General features: G+C 43.1%; 1 protein-coding gene across 9 annotated transcripts in view; it reads right to left on the reverse strand.

Moving 5' to 3' along the window:
* The window catches only part of RUSC2 (RUN and SH3 domain containing 2), a 63220-nt gene that overhangs the window by 20739 nt on the left and 22533 nt on the right, over positions 1-19948 (reverse strand). For 2 of the 9 annotated variants that reach the window (XM_042243282.1, XM_042243285.1), the window contains exon 2: positions 17038-17187. The exons of 3 other annotated variants lie outside the window; for them this stretch is intronic. The gene's annotated coding sequence lies outside the window, so the exon portion shown is untranslated. Of the gene's footprint in view, positions 1-530; positions 17188-19948 lie in introns of those variants that run through there. 4 more of the 9 variants (XM_060409247.1, XM_060409249.1, XM_027964447.2 and 1 more) reach the window with 3 other exon arrangements.

A 19948-nucleotide genomic window follows, 5' to 3' on the forward strand; every position in this document is an offset into this window, starting at 1 on the left:
TCTTTCTTACTCCATCCTCATCTGTAGTCTTGTGGCTTCTGCAGCACCAGAAGACGTGGTATGTGTGTCTGTGTGCATGTATGTATGTGCATGGAGGGACAAGATGGGCTCGATGCTTCCCTTCCCAGTGCCTGCTCATGAAGGCTGAGTGGATCCCTGCAGGTCTCCATCATGAACTTACAGGAGCTGTACGGGTGTCTCTTCCCATTAAGCCTTTGTGTCTAGCTCTGACTCCCTCCCTCCTGACCCACACTATAGCAGCTTCATTAGAAATGCTCAGAAAGGGAGAAGGGGATCTTCTCGACAAAATAGCATCAGCCCCAGCCTCTGTTCTTCCCACCTCTGCACCACAGCCCAAAAGTATGCATGGATGAGCTTGTCTAACGTTTGCTCTCCTGCTCGCTGGCTCGGTCGCTCTCTCTCCCTCTCGGAAAGACAAAGCCAATCCTCAGAAGCCAGGGCCCAAATGTGCTGATCAGTTATTCTAGCGTCCCTGTCCTGCCCCTCCCCCCAGCTCCTCTGAGCCATACCTCTGTAAGGTGCCTTAGCTGAATCCCGAGATTTCTGTTCCGCGGCACTCCGACCAAGCTCTATCTTGACAGTTGGAGCTGAGGCACTGTTCCACAGGCCCGCACAGGGGCAAGTGGGCTGATTTCCTAAGATCTGATTTCTGCTAATACAATGGCATCGTTGCTAATGCAGGGAGGCTGCGCAATCCCAGCCCAGTATCCTTGCCGCTGCCGCTGGTGCTGCGGTGACGTTGCTGCTCCGGGAAGGGGGGAAGGGAAAGGAACAGGCATGCCCACAGTGCAGCCGCTCAGCCTCCCTCCCTGTCAGTCCCTGAGGGCCCTTTAGCCTGGGGAAGGGGGAGGGTAGAGAAGGGAGTCAGCCTCAGAGGGCAGGCAGTGCTGCAAGGCGAGAACTCTCCCAGCGGCAAAGAGAAGCCTAGTGAGCTGGGCCCGGCTCCACTCTCATTCCTAGGAGTCTCAGGGAAAAGGTCTGGGAGGAGGCTGGGAGCTTCCTTCCTTCCTCAGGCCCCTCCTTTTAGATCTCAGCCAGAAAACCTCTCCCTCCTCTTTTCACCCACTCTGAATGACTCCTTGTTTTCCAGCCTTTTCCTTTCACTGGGATTCCAGACTAGCCTCAGGGTGGAGCAGCCAGCTGGGGAGGGGGGTTCCTGCAGGCCCCGAGGGAGGCTGTGGGCACCAGTCATCATTCCACCAGCAGTAACACCAAGTTCCTAGACTTGACACTAGGCTATCTAGGGTGTGCCTCTTCAGAGAAATGGGATCTGAATCAGGAAAAAAAAAAAAGAGAGAGAGACTGGGCCATTGGTAGGCTTCTATACAACGAGTGGTAGTGAACCTTAGGGTCAAGTTGTCTGCAGGCCCCTTCCTGCCACAGGGTCCAGTTCAGCTCCCTGGATCTTCAGAAGGTCTGCTGGTGTGGTTGGAGCAGAATCCTTCCCCCTCTCACCTGCATCAGTTTTTGGTTAGTGCTGAGCAGGGACCAGCCGGGCCTGCGGGGAGGTGGTATCCATTTGGTCAGGCCAGGGAGAAGGAAGTCTATTTTCTTGGAGAAAGAAAGGCTAAGAGAAAGGAGTGGTTTCCCCCAGGCCAGAGAGAGATCTCAATTCCATCTGAAGCCCTACAGAGCCCTCCACCGCTTCCCTACTCCACCCTTGTCAGCTTCTGGGCCAGTTCTGTGGGAATCAGGAAACAGTGGAGAAGCCACAGCCGGAGCCAGGCACCCTATGAGCAGCAGCGTGTCTCTGGCCAGTTCGTGCCAGGGCCGCCCACGGGCATCCCTGAACAGGGACAGTCTCAAGCTGGGCTTGGCCCTCAAGCACTAGCCGTCACAGGGCTCCTTCCAATATGGACCACTATCTGGACTCCACAGCCAAGCCCTTGGATTTTCAGGCCCTAAAAAGAAGGCTTAGGTCTACTGGCCAAGACCACGTCAGCACCACTCAGGATCCAGAAGAGATGTCCTTTCTTGCCCTTTATTGTTGCTTCTATTCCCTATGAGGGGAATCAAGTGCCCACTGATGTTATGCTGAGATGAGCTGAGTTAGAGAGAAGTGGCTAAAGACCCCCCCAAACCTATCTCCAACCTTGACCTGTTTGAGGGGCCATGGCCCCATGATCCTACAAAGCAGAAAAAAGGAGAGAGGGAGGCTGCTGTTCATAAAACTAGCCATGAGTGGTCCCCTCTGGGATGTTGGAAGGTATCATCACTCTGCTTCCCTCTCCCCGAGCTGGAACAGACCTCAAAGGAGGCTGGATAAGCAGCCGTAGACAGGGGCAAAGTCAATCTCAACCAGTGCTTAGAGCTGCAGTTAGAGCTCTGGACCCAGGGTCTTTGTCCCTGAAATTTCTGTGAGGCTAAGCTGTGCACTGGAAAGCTACTTACTCTGGAAGTGTTTCCAGTTGCCTACAGCAGGTAGCTTAACTTACTTCACCACATCACAGACTATATCATCACCTACTTTCCACCAACTACTGCCAAAGATCTATAGGGCTTTGATGAGAAGATCAATTTTTTTTTCTGACTAGAAACGAACCACAATGCCTCCTAACTAGTCTTCTCACCTGCAATTTACTTCCTACTTAGTACTGCCAGATTTATTACCCTGAAGTCTTATCTTTATTCAGCATTCACTCCTGCCGCTTTTAGTGGTATCCAATTCCTAGAGAATCAAGTTCAAACTCCTTACTCTGGCTTTCAAGTTCCCTCCATCTTGTCTGTCTACTGACTTTCTATCCAACCTTACTTTCCATCCTCCATTCATGTAGTCCTTCAAACCTGTTTCATAAGCTCTTTCCACTCAGCTGTCTTTATTCAGATTCTCCTGCCTGTTACATTTGACTCAACCTACAAGGAATTATCCAGAACCTACAAGGCCCAGATCAACTCCTGCATCACGTCTTCACTGATCACCCTGAAGCCAGAAGTGATCTTTGTCTACTGAACTGTGGTTGCAGATTGTTGATTTTACAGACAAGAGAAAAATCCCACCAAAGCCAGGGGGTCAATACGGGCTGCCAATTTCTTATACTGCCAAGTAAGATCATTAAAACAATAACAACAACAACAAAAACCCTTATGTTAATTATTTTCATCATTTCATCAAAAAAACATAGTCATTATTTTTCTCATTTCATCGTATACTGATGCAAACTTCATTGGAAACTAATATCAGTTCATGAGAGGTTTTAATCAAGTAAATCACTTGTTACTTGACATGATTATGCTCCTTTTTTGCATATCCGCTTTAAAGGCTCTTTTAGATAGCAAAGTCCAAGATATACTCCTCTTTGTATTCCCAATATCCAGAGTTTAAGATAGTATCATTTTTTATTTTGTGTTTCCCGTAATACTAGCAGTGTTTACATTGTAGAAGGTGGTGAGTCAAAGTCTTGTTGAATTAGAGTAGTCCAAAAAGAATGAGAGTGTAAATGAAAGTAAGTGGTGGGCAGATCTGACTCAAAAGGCTGACAGAGAAGACCCCTGCTGTTCATAAGGGGGGGTGGGGAAGGTCTATTAAAAGAAAGCTTAGCAAAAAAGGAATAACCCTTCATAATCTTTCTTGAGTTACATAATGCATTCTTAGACATGATACCACAAGTACAAATGACAAAGGAAAAGATAGATAAGTTGGACTTCATAAAAGTTTAAAATTTTTGTGCTTTAAAGAACACAATCAAGATAGTGAAAAGAAAAAAAAAGGGGGGGAGACAACTTAAAGAATGGAAGAAAACATTTGCAAATCGTATATCTGATAAGGGACTTCTATCCAGAATACATAAAGTACTTTTATAACTCAACAAGAGATATATAACCCAATTTAAACATGGGCAAAGGATCTGAGCAGACATTTCTCTAAAGGAGACAAACAGTCAATAAGCACAAGAAGAGATACCGAATATCAGCAGTTATTAGGGAAGTGCAAATCAAAAGTAAAATGAGATACCACTTCTTCCTACTAGAAAGGATAAATAAAAAAGACAGACAATAACAAATGATGATGATGTGGAGAAATTAGAACCCTCATATGCTGCTGGGAGGATTGTACCATAGATAGTTCAATCACTTTGGAAACCAGTCTGGTAGTTTCTCAAAACATTAAACACAGAATTACCATATGACCCAGAAATTCTACTCCTAGATATATACCCTAAAGGAATGAAAACATATCTATCTTCACACAACAGCTTATATATGAATGTTCCTAGCAGCATTATTTCGGAGAAGGCAACAGCAACCCACTCCAGTACTCTTGCCTGGAAAATCCCATGGATGGAGGAGCCTGGTAGGCTGCAGTCCATGGGGTCGCAAAGTCAGACACGACTGAGCAACTTCACTTTCACTTTTCACTTTCATGCATTGGAGAAGGAAATGGCAACCCACGCCAGTGTTCTTGCCTGGAGAATCCCAGGGACGGGGGACCCTGGTGGGCTGCCATCTATGGGGTCGCACAGAGTCGGACACAACTGAAGCGACTTAGCAGCAGCAGTAGCAGCAGCATTATTTATAATAGCCAAAAAGTAGGAACGACCCAATATCCATTAACAGATGAATGGATTAAATTAAATGTGGTAAATTCATAAAATGTAATATTATTTGGTAATAAAAAGTAATGAAGCAGTGAAACATGCTACAGTGTAGATGAACCTTGAAAACATGCTAAGTGGAAGATGCCAGACACTAAAGGCCATGTATTGTTTGACTTCATTTCACCAGGGAAGCCCTTTTCATATGAAACGCCCAGACTAGGCAAATCTATGGAGATGAACAGTAGATTACTGGAGTGGCTTCCAGGGACTTGGGGAAAGGGAAAACGGCAAGTGATTGTTATCGGGTATGGGATTTTTAGGGGGGATGATGCAAAGTTCTAAAATCAGGTTACGGTGGTGGGTTGCCATGCCTTCCTCCAGGGGATCTTCCCAGTCCAGGGACTGGACTCAGGCAGATTCTTTACCATCTGAGCCACCAGGGAAGCAATTGAATAGTATACTTTAAATGATGAAACAGATATCCGTTATGTCTCAACAAAGCTGTTAAAAAAAGAAGCTGCAGCAGTGAACAATGCTGTTTAGCACCACAGAGGCAGAAGTCTTTACAGGCTCAGTAACTGGGTGGGCGTAGGGGTGACAGGAACTTAGGTGCACTAGAAAATAGAGGGTATCACTGCCATGTCAACCCAAGGATCTCAGACAATTCCCTCTTCCATCTGTTTTTTTTTTTTTCAATACCAAAATTCTTAGAAGGATGGACTATGTTATCTTTCTCCTTAATTATTTCTTAAACAATCAGAAGTCTGTCTTTTTTTTATTAATAGCTGAACTGTCTAAAAGCAGTTCTAACTTTTAAGCTCATAATATTTAAATTGCCTGACACTTATCCACCCTCTCCTATTGAAACCCTCTTTTTCCTTTGGCTTCCTAGTTTTTCTTCGTAGATCATTCTTTCTTCATTGTTTAATACCACAATACCTGACCTATATTTAAATATAGATTCACAGCTGGGCTCAGACCTGAAATCTTTTCAACCTGAGAAGTGTTTAGCCCTTCCCAGTATTCTATTGATTTCCAAATCTTCATTCTTCCTGAATTTCCAGAATCAAATCTCCAATAGCCCATTAGGTACTTCTTACGCCCTCAAATGGAGGGACTTCCCCTAGTGATCTAATGGTTAAGACTGTGAGCTTCCATGGCAAGGGGCGTGGGTTAGATTTTTGGTTGGGGAACTTAGATCTTCCACTCAGCGTGGTGTGGCCCCCCAAACAAAAACCAACAACCAATCAAAACAAACAAACAAACAACAAATTGATTTTTCTATTTCAAATCAGCTTTCTTTAAACTACCATCATACAAAATTGAGCTATTTCAAATCCTAAAAGATGATCCTAAGTTCTGCACTCAATATGCCAGCAAATTTGGAAATCTCAGCAGTGGCCACAGGACCAGAAAAGGTCAGTTTTCATTCCAATCCCAAAGAAAGGCAATGCCAAAGAATGTTGAAACTACCGCATAATTGCACTCATCTCACATGCTAGCAAAGTAATGCTCAAAATTCTCCAAGCCAGGCTTCAACAGTATGTGAACTGTGAACTTTCAGATATTCAAGATGGATTTAGAAAAGGAAGAGGAACCAGAGATCAAACTGCCAATATCCGCTGGATGATCGAAAAAGCAAGAGAAGACCAGAAAAACATATACTTCTGCTTTATTGATTATGCCAAAGTTTTTGACTGTGTAGATCACAACAAACTGTGGAAAATTCTTCAAGAGATGGGAATACCAGACCACCTTATCTGCCTCCTGAGAAATCTGTATGCAGGTCAAGAAGCAACAGTTAGAACTGGACATGGAACAACAGACTGGTTCCAAATCGGGACAGGAGTATGTCAAGGTTGTATACTGTCACCCTGCTTATTTTATTTATATGCAGAGTACATCATGAGAAACGCTGGACTGGATGAAGCACAAGCTGGAATCAAGATGGCCAGGAGAAATACCAATATCCTCAGATATGCAGATGACACCACCCATATGGCAGAAAGCGAAGAAGAACTAAAGAGGCTCTTGATGAAAGTGAAAGAGAAGAGTGAAAAAGCCGACTTAAAACTCAACATTCAGAAAACTAAGATCATGGCATCCGGTCCCACCACTTCATGGCAAATAGATGGGGAAACAATGGAAACAGTGACAGACTATTTTTGGGGGCTCCAAAATCACTGCAGATGGTGACTGCAGCCATAAAATTAAAAGACGCTTGCTCCTTGGAAAAAAAACTATGATCAACATAGACAGCATATTTAAAAGCAGAGACATTACTTTGTCCACAAAGGCCCATCTAGTCAAAGCTATGGTTTTTCCAGTAGTCATGCATGGATGTGAGAGTTGGACTATAAAGAAAGCTGAGCACTGAAAAATTGATGCTTTTGAACTGTGGTGTTGGAGAAGACTCTTGAGAGTCCCTCGGACTGCAAGGAGATCCAACCAGTCAATCCTAAAGGAAATCAGTCCTGAATGTTTATCGGAAAGAATGATGCTGAAGCTGAAACTGCAATACTTTGGATACCTGATGTGAAGGACTAACTCCTTGGAAAAGACCCTGATGCTGGGAAAGACTGAAGGCAGGAGAAGGGGGCAACAGAGGATGAGATGGTTGGATGGCATCACTGACTCAATGGACACGAGTTTGAGCAAACTCTGGGAGATAGTGAAGGACAGGGAAGCATGCTGCAGTCCATGGGGTTGCAGTGTCAAACACGACTAAATGACTGAACAAGACTGTAGCCTGCCAGGCTCCTCCGTCCATGGGATTTCCCAGATAAGAATACTGGGGGGGATACCATTTCCTTCTCCAGGGGATCTTCCTCACCCAAGGGTTGAACCTGCATTTCCTACTTGGCAAGCAGATTCTTTACCACTGAGCCACTCGGGAAGCCAACATGCTAAGCACGTACATTGTCTCATTTTATACATATAACCACTCTCTAAGATAAGTATTATTATCTCTATTTTATGGATGAGAAATCTGAGGCTCAAGAATATTAAATGACCTTCCTAAGGTAACCTGGTCAGTTTGAGCAAACTCTCGGAGATGCTGAAGGACAGGGAAGCCTGGCGTGCTGTAGTCCATGGGCACGACTTAGCAATTGGACAACAACAACAAAAGGTAACTCGGTCAGTAATGTCTGATCTGGCCAGACACAGAACCGTCTGACTCCAAAGTCAGTGTTCTTAACTACTTGTTACACTGACTTTTGAGTTCCCGTCACTACTTCTATCATCCGAGTTCAGACCTGCAGGCACCCCTCCTCTGAATTATCATACAGTCTTCTAATCAGTTTTCTTGTTTTCATTCTGGCTCTTTCCTCCCAGCTATCCTATATACTGACACAAGACTAATTTCCCCAAAGTACTGCCTCAATATTGGTACCCTCACCTTACTACTAAAAAGTTGTTAGTGGCTCCCCACTGCCTACAGGATAATCCAAATTCCTTAATGCGGTATTCAAAGTTCCTTCCCACTTATCCAACCATGTTCCATCAGATGACAAATTTATTCTGAATTTTGGCTCACTCCACTGGGAAGATATCTGGAATGCTCTATTTTCCTTGCCTTTGTTTCTTTTTAAAGGATCTAGCTCAAATTCTACCATGTCTGGAAGCTTTTCTTTATCATGAAAGTCTTTATTCTGAACTTTTTCAATATCAACTGTCTGCACAACTCATTTGGTACCAAGTCTTGGCCATTTTATTTTGTTATTTATCTCTTGATGACAGCACACGTTTGAAGAGTGGGATTGTCTTATATCTTGATAAGTAATTCTGAGCCTAGAGTCTTGGCACTCAGTAAGGCACCACTGATGTTTGCTTGGTAAAGCTACTGAATGGCAAGCCCAGTGGGCTAGTCGGACTCAAGTCAGCTTTCAGAAGATTAGCTTAGCCTGAGAATAGCTTTTTTCTTTTTTTTAACTTTTAAAGTCGTTTCTTTTATTCATTTATTTATTTTTAAATTTTCATTGGCGTATAGTTGCTTTAAAATGTTGTTAGTTTCTGCTGTACAGCAAAGTGAATCAGTTATATGTATATATGTATCCCCTCTCTTTTAGAGTTCCTTCCCATTTAGGTCACCACAGAGCATTAAGTAGAGTTCCCTGTGCTATACAGTAGGTTTTCATTAGTTTATCTATTCTATACATGTGTATATATGTTGATCCCAGTCTCCCAATTCATCCCACCTCCCCTTCCCCCTCTTAGTGTCCATATGTTTGCTCTCTGCATCTGTGTCTCCATCTCTACCTTGTAAACAGGTTATCCGCACCATTTTTCTAGATCCCACATATATTAGTTAATCTACAATATTTGTTTTTCTGACTTACTTCACTCTGTATGACAGTCTCCTGCTTGCTTGCTTGCTTGCTTGCTTGCTAACTTGCGTCAGTCATGTCTGACTCCATGCAACCCCATAGACGGCAGCCCAACAGGCTCCTCTGTCCCTGGGATTCTCCAGGCAAAAATACTAGAGTGGGTTGTCATTTCCTTCTCCAATGAATGAAAGTGAAAAGTGAAAGTGAAGTCGCTCAGTCGTGTCAGACTCTCAGCGACCCCATGGACTATATAGCCTACCAGGCTCCTCCATCCATGGAATTCTCCAGGCAAGAGCACTGGAGTGGGGTGCCATTGCCTTCTCTGATGACAGTCTCTAGCTCCATCCATGTCTCTGCAAATGGCACAATTTCATTCCTTTTTTATGGCGGAGTAATACTCCATTGTATATACGTACCACATCTGCCTTATCCATTCCTCTGCTGATGGATGTTTAGGCTGTTCCCAGGTCCTGGCTATTACATGTATCTTTCAGAATTATGGTTTTCTCCAGGGCTATGCCCAGGAGTGGGGTTGCTGGGTCCTATGGTAGTCCTATTTTTAGTTTTTTAAGGAACTTTCAAACTGTTCTCCATAGTGTCTGTATCAATACACATTCCCATCAACAGTGTAAGAGGGTTCCCTTTTCTGCACACCCTCACTGACATTTCTTGTTTGTAAGAGAATAGCATATTTGATTGATAAGAGGCAAGGAAGGAAGGAAGATGAAAACCAAAAAGTTAAGCCTTAGCAAAGTGCTTAGTAAATAAATCTTCAAGGCCAAGATCTCTCTTAATCCCTCATTTCTTTCCATTTTCATACCAAGGATGGAAAGGATGACTGAGCAGCCATGTCTTCAGTCAGTACTTCACTACCGTTTATTTCCACAGTCATGATCCTAAGTGAGAGCCTAGTGGTCACATCTTGTATGTCGACAGATTTTATGTGGTTTGCACAAGCATTTCTACTGTGGTCAGAATGGCAAGCCTTGGACCACTAGAAAGGCAAGGGATAGCTAAACCCAAGTTAGGCTGAGACCCTTGAAGCAAGCTCATGTGATCCAGGGTTGATGGTTCCTCCAAACTTTTGAAGAAAAATATCTCCAACTTAAGTCGACAGGATTCTCAAAATTAAGGAGTATGCAAAAATTAATTTGCATCAAAGATCACAAATATACATGGAAACAAGATACTATGAATGAATAACAGAAAACAACAAATAATAGATTTAAACTGCAAGAACTTCAAATATTAAGAACATCTGAGACAGAACACAAATCAGCTATGGGTAAAATGCTTTAAATCAAGGATAAATTCTCACAGATAAGCAGTTAGTAAGAGATTATTAGAAAGATCCAGGGGAGGTGAAAATAAAACATATCTGAAAATAATCATTGACTGCTGAGCATTCTTATGCCTGGACCAGGCTATATTATAGGGACTTGCCAGGTGAAAAAAAGGATATGGAGGCTCAGGGGAGATAAACATCTTGCTGTAGATCTGAATGGCAGTCTATTCAAATCACTATGTGAAAATGCTCTATAAATTATAAACATTTTACAGAAGTGTAATGCATTGTTGTTACTCTTTAAAAATATCAGCATCCATTGAAGATTTTACCTGAATTATTAATAGTTGTTTACTGTGATGGTTGAAAAATGATGATTTTCTTTCTGTTATTCCTCCTACATTTATTAGCTGGCATTCCAATATGAGAAAGATTTCCTGTTTCCTTCCTATTTATTTTTTTGGTATCTGTATAGATTCTTGGCTTTTTACAAAACATTCAGTGGGTCATAATCTCTTGCTGGGTATTATTGATTTTGATGGCCATTATCTCAGATTTGGCACTATTTGGCTTTTTCGTGTGTGAAGATTTTTATTGTTGTATACAAACTTTTTAAACTTAATCATTAAAAAAAATTTTTTTAAATTATTTAGCTGCCTCAGGTCTTAGTTGTGGCATGTGGGCTTAGTTGGCCCGCAGCATGTGGAACCTTATTTTCTTGACCAGGAATCACACTTGCATCTCCTGCATTGGAAGGTAGATTCTTAACCATTGGACCACCAGGGAAGTCCCCAAATCAACTATTTATTTTTGGAATAATTTTTAGAAAAGTAACAAAGATAGTTAGGAGTGTATCCCTATGTCTTTTCAACCAGCACCCCCTAACGTCACCATCTTATATAGTCATGGTGCATTTGCCAAAACAAGGAAACCAACACTAAGCACAGTATTACTATCTGAAGTTGCAGATTGTGAGGATTTTGCCAGCTGTCCCACTAACGTTCTTTTTTTTTCTATTTGGCTTTTAAAAAACTATATATATATATACACACATATATAAAAACTATATATATATACACATATAAAACCTATATATATATATACACACATACACACACATATATATATACACACACACATACATGTATATACACATGTATATAACTCTTATAAAATGTAAATTGTTTTAAAACAAAATAAAGCCCTCCTTCTCCCTTTCAAAAGATAGGTAGATATATACTGGAAGCTATAGATAAACAGTTTTGGACAGTGTTTTAGCAAATAAAAAGATCTGTATTTCCCATAATCAATACGTCGAGTAGTTTTGGAAACTATCAGGCAGGTAACTTTCAGTGAAAGTAGTACTGAAAAACAGATAAGACAATGTGATCCGAATACATTTCTGTCCCTAGCCTTTCCCAATCGCTCTGCTTACTTTTCACCTCAGGACACTTTTCTTTGGACATTAGCAAGAAGTACTTGCCTGTGTTGACCTAGTCAGGTATCCTCTACACCAGAAACCATCTATGTTAGGCAACTCCTTTTGGCCATGTTTTTGCCTCAGACTGCATGAGTGATTCCAATAGGAAAGGTCAGAAGTGCCCAAATCATACTGAATAAAAATAAACAACGATTTACCATATACTCTTTTCTCAGAGGGAGAAGTATCCCAAGGCCATGAATTAACATCATCTCAAGAGTCAATCAATCAATCAAATAAGTCATAAGTATCCACTGTACACACTTCTGCTGTGTACAAAGCACTGCGCTGGGTGTTTAGGGGTAAGAGCTCAACTTGAGGGGCTCATAATTTTGTTAAAATCATTGCCAACATGCCTATGTGGAGGGCTAGGGAAGCAAGAGAGATGTTTCAGGATGTAAGATAAGGGTCAGAGCAGTGGTTTCAAACTTTTTAAGCCCCAATACATTGAACAACTCTGGTTGAAGCAGGGAGGGCCTAAAGCCCCATACACTCCACCTCCCTCTCTCCACTTCAGAGGGGCCCCCCAAAGGCACTTCCAGGGGACCCTAGGGCTCAGATGAAAAAATTCTGAAAATCTCTGGGCAAAGGCAAGACTGAGCATGGTTGGTCGGGATCGGGGAAATGGGGAGTGAAACAAAAACTGAGAGAGATCATCTTTTTTACTTCATGACTCTCAAATCATATATGCTTGGGAAATGATGTCAATTAACTGCATCAGCAGCAGACTTACTTCACAGTACAGAAAATAACTTTCTAAGTCGTTGGGAGCCAGCGTGAGGAACTCCACCCATGGCAAAGGTCATGAGGAAGGAAGCTTGGCATACACAAAGGCGTGATCAAGCCACAGGAAACCCCCTGTTCCCGAGAATCTACCCCCAAAACCAGAGTACTTTACGGGGGGCTCTCCCCATAACCATTTCTCTCAGAGAAGGAGTTAACTTGCAGCTCCAGTTAATAAAAATTCCTGGGCGTGACAAGAGTGTTTCAACTTAAGAACTCTGAAGGTTCTCTGGCCTGCCTGATCAGGCTCATCTGGCCGCATGTGATTGTTTACAGCCTCCCAACTGTGAGAGGCACGGGATGTTTTAAAACTTTCTAAATACAGACTCTTTTGAGAAGTTAGAAGATCATTAGTATAGTATTAGTGGGTCGATTAGGAACTATATTGGTGAAGGGTTTTTTCATTTGTCATGCCAATAATTATTGCTAATTCCCTGCCCTGGGTGTGAAAAGGATAGGGCTTTTTTCATTGATGAGTCAATGATTGCCATCAGGCCTCCATATCCTTAGGCACCTGGGAATATATTAATCAATGTATTTGGAATATAGAAAAGGAAATATAGTAGTTTTTGATGTTAGCAATACTAGACTTTTGAGTTAATGAATCTTCTCGTTTGTTATAGATCACTGTACTTTGTTATAAATCACTATGCTATGTAAAAATGTAACTTTATCACTATCTTAAGACAAAATAGATCTTAAGGGAAACATTGGTGAAGGGTTTACATTTGTTGAGCCAATGTTTGCTGCTAAATCTCCATATTCCTGCCCTTATAATGAATATAACTAGCATATAGGAGAAATAAGTATTAACCTTTAAGATAAATCATGTTAAACCTTAGGTTAAGTAAATTCCTTTCTTGATTGTAACTCACTACACTCTCACCCTATAGGAATGCAACTTTATTTGGAGGGTGGCGCCTGATTTAAGAAAAAATCACCCCTGGAAAAATAAGTTTTCTGGTTAACTGACCGGTATCAGAAAGGGCCATAAAATGTCAGCAGACCTCATGGCTAGAAGATGATGAAACTCATAAGACCTTTGTATAATTTTATATGAAGCACCTGATTGTGACAAGGGTCAGGTCTGCTGACCCCCACGTGACTCTGTATTCATCCCTATGTATAACAAAAAGGTATATAAACAAACCTGAAAAATAAAGAAATCGGATCAGTTTCTGGAAAGACTGATTCCCCCGTGTCATTTCTTTCTCGCTCCCCGTTTTCCTGGCTGTATTCCCATCTGAAATGTGGGTACTCACCAAGCCTGCTAATTCTGCCTGGGCTTCTGAGATCGGACTGGGGAGGCCTCAGTGCCTCCTCTCCTTTCGGAGAATGGAAAGACGCCTGTGGCCTTCGTAGGTGGTGATTAGTATTCCATGTAAACCAGTTATTTAGCCTCTTTTCTCCATTAATTCTCCTACTACACAATCTGTTTCTAACCTCCCTCTATATCTGTAATTAAATAAGTTTTTTCCAGAACACCAACTCCGTCCCCACCTTCGAATTACCCTGGATCCACCGAGGCTGGACCCCGGCACTAAGTGAATTCAGAAAAATCAGTTTGTGTAATTACCCCCATGCCTACTAAGGTTCTATGTCTTTATAGGCCATGAGATTTGATGCACACTGAATTTCCTCTAAGACAAGTACTTCTCACTGAAATGTGTGAGAGATGCTGAAAGAATTCGGAGATTTAAGAATTGGTGATAATAGTGATGCCTGCAGTCTCTGGGCTGAGTTGCAAGGAGAGGATAAACAGGCTGTTAGCTGCCTGAGAGCACCAGGCTGTGACATCAGGAGTCCGATTCCACAAATGGAACAGCAGCCAATGCCCAGAAGCACATCTGTCTTTCCTCCAGGTTGCGTGTAGCTGCTCCGAGCTGAGGAGGCCACTGTTCTGAACTGGCATTAAGTTATTTTGGACTCCAAGTGAGGCCAGCCAGTGTGCTGGGTGTGTGCTGGAAGAGGCCTAGCCTGAAAGGCTGTCCCAGACACACCCAGCTGCTTCCTTATCAGGCCTCCCTAATGTACAGTCTTCTTTCGAAGCACAGAACTTGCTTTGTGTTTGGCTTCTCAAATATGTTACAGAAAGGTTCAGCTAAAAGTCTACCCCCCCAAAATCAAATAGATTCTAGAAGAGGCCTGACTCTGAAGTACAATAGAATGGGCTCTTTCCTAGGACTACCTGGTGTGGGTTTATCTCCTTTCCCCCAAGTCTTATTATTGTTCAGTTGCTAAGTCATGTCTGACTCTTTGTGACCTCATGGACTGCAGGATGCCAGGCTTCCCTGTCCTTCACTATCTCCCAAAATTTGTTTATGTCCATTGAGTTAGTGTTGCTATCTAACCATCTCATCCTCTGCAGCCCTCTTTTCCTTTTGTCTTCAATCATTCCCAGCATTAGGGTCTTCTCCAATGAGTTGGCTCTTCGCATCAGGTGGCCAAAAGTCTATCTCCTCCCTTATGATCTGGAAATATGTAGGCACCTTTAGTGGAACCAAAAATCACAGACAGAATATGTTGGGGTGAAACCCCCAACAAGCTCCAAGCCTTTTACATCTCAGGCTCAGTTATGAGGAAAGTGCAGCACTAGGAATTATACCCAAGAAAAGAATAATCTAGAAGCCACTGATCCTCATGGAGCTGTAAAGGGTCTCTCCTTTATTCCATAGAAATACCATGATAATCAACTCAGCTTTGTTCCAGTTTCTCCTTCTGCTCAAATGGGATTACACCTAGAAAAATATTCTCTTCCAGTAATCCAGCCAGCAGGTGCATGCCCTTCTCCATTAGATCAATCATTTGATTCCCTTCTTAGCTCAACTCTTAGCACCTGTTTGGAGGCAGGAGGCTAAATCAGATAACTTCTTAAGGTACCTTTCAACTCTAATTATAAATTAAGCTAAATTAAAACCTTGGGCCCAAGGGAAGGTCCCTATGCAGTGTGCTAATAAACGCCTTCCCTCTCAACATAAATATATGGATATACACACACAGAGAAAGACACACAAAGAAACACACACACACACACACACACACCCCTATACTTCCAAGTGCCTGGCTTCTAACTGCCACAGTTAGAAGTCTCTAAGGACTGAGAACTTACTGTAAATCTGCCTCTTTTGAGGATGTAGGTTAGGGAGAGAGGGGAGGACTACAGAGAATTAGGAGTCAATTCCTACCTTGACAGGTTGAGTTCTTCAGATGGAGGGGGTGGAGGATGCAGCAGTGGATAAACAGACAGAGAGAGAGCCTCCTAACACTTGGTGCAGGAGAGCAGCAAGGAGCAGGAAACCACCAGGACAGAGACAGTGAACCAGGGGTGAGTGTTCAAAGGTCCAGCGTGGGCCGCTCTACTTGGAGGATAGCTCTCAAGTGTATATTTGCAGAACCAAGTTAGCTGGGACAAAAAGGCCCTATGCTGCTCCACTGTTCAGTGTGGTCGACCCTTTGCTCTTCCTTTGGCTGCTCCTTTTGGCTTCTAGCCTCTAGGAAGCAAAGCCAGAATGTTTTCTGCTTCCCCTCCCCCAAGGCAGTGGACTGAGTCGTGCGGGGCGGGTAAGCTGCTATCCAATCAAACTCTCGAAAGCTGTAAATAAAAGGCCACATATGCACAGTGAAGTAGGCTATGAGAAGAATCTAGATTGAATTACCACAAGCCAGTTGTGGAGCCAGGGTGGGGGAGGCAGGAGAAAGAGGAGAGAGACGCCTAGCTGCCCTTCAAGGAAATATTTAAATTCAAGCACACTCCACCCTCAGCAGGACTGCTAGAAACCATCAAAGCCTTGCTTCCCAGGAAACTGTGTTCCAGTCTCACCCCAGTCTCAGCAGAGGGATCATAGTCCCTGAGACACCTCAGTCAAGTCAAAAGCCTTTTCCCAGATGAGACTTACTTTCCAATAGACTTGAAATGACAGTCTCCAAGTCCAGCTCCCAATGCTTGGTAAAAGCAGGCAGCAGTGAAGACCATTCCTGCGTACCCAACACTGTATTTGCTTTGGTTATAAGACTAAAGTGAGAGCAAACTGACATTTACTTTAAAACCTTTTAAAGCAGGTGGCAAGAATCTTGCCTGGGCCCAGAATATTCAGGAGCCTAGGTTCTGTAATGATTCAGAGCATGGATTTTGGCATTGACAGGTTTGGATTCAAATTGGACACTCTTCCTGCCAGCTGTGGGCTTCGGGAAGTTACTCAACTTCACTAAACTTCAGCTTCCTCATTTGCAAAACTGTCATGATATTTTCCCTCAAGGGCTTGAGGGAGAATTGAGTAAGATATTACACGTAAGTGCCTGACACAAGGTGAGCGCACAGGCATGGTTACTATTTATTAGAGCTTTGTCAGATGACCAGTGGAGTCCTTACCTCTCTCTTTCCTTTCCCAATTTCCCAGAAAACCTAAAGGCTCCAGATCTAGGGAACTGGCAGGACAAAACCTCTTCAAAAGAGCCAAAGGAACTGAAAAGAGTCATTTTTTTTTCCCTCCCCTGCACTAGGACTGAATTAGTAAGCCTGTGCCCATTACACTCTAGACTCACCGGCCGCCCCTAGGAACCTAAGGCTCTCCCAAACCAAAGATACTAATTCATCTCTAGTGTTACCTGTTGTGGGGCATGTTCCCAGACTGATGGTGCTTCTCCAGGGGCCCCAGATCAGATTCCAGTAGATGTAGGAAAGAAACAGTCTGATCCCAAGTTGGCAGGATAGGTCCGGCCAGGCTGTTGTCTGCCCATCACAGCTGCCTGTGAGGCCTATGGGTTAATAATAGCAACTCTGATGCCAATGGATTAAGACAGCACTGTAGGAGGTGTTTATTTTTACACTCTGGCGTCAGTATCAAGTTCTACTGGTTACTGCCCAAATCTAGGGCAGCTTCCTGCTACAAGAGTGGCCTCAGTCTTCTCCAGGATGCTGAGTTGCATTCTGGAGGAAATGAGCCTTGTTGAAAACAGTTTAGTACTAACAGGGACAGGGAAGGGGAAAAGGAACAAACAGAGCTGTCATAGGTCCAGCTGTCTGGTCCCAAATCTCTGGTACCAGGTGGACCTCAATTGAGAGCTGTTGTTCACAGCATCCTCCTGAGTCAGGAAGGCCCTGGACAAGGGACCTGATATGTTATTTACATTGTTTTGGAAGGGTGGGTGTATGTGTGCATGCACGCGCGTGCGCACGCGTGCGTGCACACACACACACACACACACACACACACACACCCTGGTTGCACTGAAATGATCTGAATAAAATTAAGGAAAGACTGTTACTTAACTAAGCAGAAGCTCCGCCTCATCAGTCACAAGTCCCAGATTAGTGCTATGAGTGCTGACCTTGTGCAAAAAAAGAAAAACCCCACCTGGGAAGGTTTTATAGGATATTTCAAAGAAAGGATGGTTAGGCTGGTCATTATTTGATTTGCACAGCATTTTCAGCAGGTATATTGAATCCCTTGAAAAATCATTTGGCTAGAGCTTCTTTCCTAGAAATGACACAATGGGATAGAAATACCAAGAAACCAGCTCTCATCCGGCCAGGAGTCAGTGCCTAGAAAAATCTTTTGTGAAAGCCTCCTTCTCCCCCAAGGCATAGAGGTGGAGTTCCAGGGACCTTATACTTTGAACACAGAACCTGGGACTCTGTGGATATCCCCGAAAGGCGGTCCTAACACAGATTTCATCTAGTCCCATCTGGCAGACAGGGAGGTGAGGAGGCTGGCAGCTGGACAGCTGATGTAAATAGATGGGTCTGGGCTACTGAAGGGTCATGTGCACAGCAGACTGCTGTGGAATGACAAAAATGTACCACGCACCAGGTAGGAATGCTGAAGTGCAAAGAAAGCAGTAGCCAAGCGCACAATAACAGTGACTCCATCATCTTCCTGCCTAAGGCTGACTCATAGCCATCGTCAGAGACACAACATAGCAACATCTTGAGGAGTAGGAAGGTAGGCTGGTGAACCACCCATTCAGTACATTTTTTCTCCTGCCATTCAAGGCTTATCTACCTGGTCATCAGAACAACAATGCAGCCTCAGAATCAACCAGATTTGATGACTCAAGATATGTGGTTTGATCTCAGCTCCATCTGGAAGCTACTCATGCCTAGGATAGTGGCAGGATGCCCGGATAGGAACACTGCTTTCATTCTTGGCTTTTTCTTTGACTTGCTGGGTCATCTTGGGGCAGGGTACCTGTCCTCTCCAAGTTCTAGGTTTACCATTTAGAGAAGAAGCTAATTGTATCCACCTTTTGGTGAGATGGTAAGAAAATATTTGAACAATCAAATAATAAGTAGTAAGAATACAACTTGAGATTATCATATAAGTAAAGTAAGTCAGAAAGAGAAAGGCAAATATATGATATCACTTATATTGGGAATCTAAAATATGACACACACAAACCTACCTATGAACAGAAACAGAATCACATGTGTAGAGAACAGATCGGTGGTTGCCAAGGGGGTAAGGGGGAGGAGGAATGGAGTAGAATTTCAGGGTTAGTAGATGTAAGCTTTTATATATAGAATGCATAAACAACAAGGTCCTCCTGTATAGCACAAAGAACTATACTTGATATCCTATGATAACCCATAATGGAAAAGAATATTTAAAAAAGAATATACATATATATGGGCTTCCCTGGTAGCTCAGCTGGTAAAGAATCTGCCTGTAATGCAGGAGACCCTGCTTCGATTCCTGAGTCAGGAAGATCTCCTGGAGAAGGGATAGGCTACCCATTTCAGTATTCTTATGCTTCCCTCGTGGTTCAGATAGTAAAGAATCCACCTCCAGTGTGGGAGACCTGAGTTCAATCCCAGGGTTGGGGAGATTCCCTGGAGGAGGGCATGACAACCCACTCCGGTATTCTTGCCTGGAGAATCCCCATGGACAGAGGAGCCTGGCAGGCCCATGGGGTCGCAAAGAGTCGAACACGACTGAGTGACTAAGCACAGCACAGCACAGCACAGCATACTGTATATAAACACATATGCATATAAACTGAATCGCTTTGTTGAAGAGCAGAAATTAAAACACTGTAAATCAATTATACTTCAATAAAAGATAAGTAGCAAGAAATATAAATGCTATAAATTCTTTGGACCAAAGTATTTTAAAACTATGACTGTCACTCATGCATATAATAGAGAGGCCTGGTCTTGTGTATTTTTCTTCTTCTAGGTCACGAGGCCATGTTGGGAAGTGAACCTGGCTTGTACTTGGAGGTACAGTTCTTTTCTTTCAGGGATATAATCCCCACCACTGGCTTGAGGAACAGTTGAAACAGTCAGGAATCTGCTTACCTAGATACAAGCTATTAATTTCCACTAATGTATAATAGAGAAAGTAGAAAAATGCAAACAGAAAGAAATGCCTCTACTCACCCACTTGCTCCATCTAAAGCCCTGATAAAGCAGTGTCAATGAAAGGATATATTCCACTGCTCTGTTAGAACAAAGGCAATAGTGTATTCTAAACCCAATACAAGGCTTCACTCTTTCTGGCCCAGCAATCATTAGTTT

This window comes from Ovis aries, chromosome 2 (genome assembly GCF_016772045.2).
Source record: "Ovis aries strain OAR_USU_Benz2616 breed Rambouillet chromosome 2, ARS-UI_Ramb_v3.0, whole genome shotgun sequence".
Taxonomy (NCBI): domain Eukaryota; kingdom Metazoa; phylum Chordata; class Mammalia; order Artiodactyla; family Bovidae; genus Ovis; species Ovis aries.